This window comes from Orycteropus afer, unplaced genomic scaffold, assembly GCF_000298275.1.
Source record: "Orycteropus afer afer isolate SDZICR_OR568_19922 unplaced genomic scaffold, OryAfe1.0 scaffold00318, whole genome shotgun sequence".
Taxonomy (NCBI): domain Eukaryota; kingdom Metazoa; phylum Chordata; class Mammalia; order Tubulidentata; family Orycteropodidae; genus Orycteropus; species Orycteropus afer.
In genome coordinates this window covers 99,581-100,660 of record NW_006921905.1, presented here as the reverse complement: position 1 = coordinate 100,660, position 1,080 = coordinate 99,581, and the positions used below count along the sequence as shown (strand labels likewise).

General features: G+C 37.9%; 1 pseudogene; it reads left to right on the top strand.

Annotated features, from left to right (window-relative positions):
* Nucleotides 1–1,080, top strand: part of LOC103206456 — a 35,854-nt pseudogene that overhangs the window by 24,021 nt on the left and 10,753 nt on the right.

Genomic DNA, 1,080 nt, shown 5'->3' with positions numbered 1-1,080 from the left:
TTTTTTTTTTCCCAGTTAGCTTTACTATATCTTCCCATGGATAATGAAATTCCTTCCTGGACCTCACCAGACACTTGATTTAGGGACTGGGAGAAATTGAAACTGTTTCCTGTATAATTGAAAACCACAAGAGATATTGGAATCCCACCAAAAGACTTCATTGATGCTTACCTTAAGGAAATGACAAAGGTGAGGAAATCACAGAAGATTCCTACATTTTATTCTTTAGAATTAAATGGGAGTGCATTATTTTTCTATGATTTTCTGTAATTAATGATCTAATGTAATAAATCATCATAAATTTCCTGTCTTAAAAGACAGTACAGCTCTGAAGGTCAGAATCTAAACTCAGTTTCAGGGGACAAAAGTTGAGAAGTATCAGTAGTGCTGGCCCCTTCTGGAGGCTCTGGGGAGATTTTGTTTCTTGCCTGGTCCAGGTTTTAGAGGCACCTGCATTCTTGGCTCATTTCTCTTCCTCTGTCTTCAAAGCCACTAGCATAACCTCTCTCCTCTCTGACTACTGCTTCTGACTGACCTTGCATATTCTCTTTGGCTCTCTGCCTCTCTCTTGTAACATCCTTCATAATAACATTGAAGCTATATGATAATCCAGTATAATATCCTCATCTCAAGATCCTTAACTTAAGGACATCTTTAAAATACCTTTACTATGAATCAAGCCTCATGCTGTCAAATTGGTTCAAACTCATGGAGAATCTGTAGGACAGAGTAAAACTGCTGCATAAGGTTTCCAAGGCTCTAAACTTTACTGAAGCATACTGTCATGTCTTTCTACTATGGAGCGGCTAAGCCCTTCATTACTGAACCACCAGCGCTCCTTCCCTTTTCTTTATAATGCAACATATTGACAAGTTCTAGCATTTAGGATATGGACATCTTTGAAAGTCATTATTCAGCCTACCACAGAGGGGTAAAAACAGATGTCATTTCAGAATATGAAAGTAGCATTAACTCAGGACTGATGAAGTGATTAGAAATAAAGGTAGAAGTAGTCAAAACATCCTGGTATCGATACAGTGATAGACACACAGTGGAATAGAATTTAGAGTCCAGAAATTG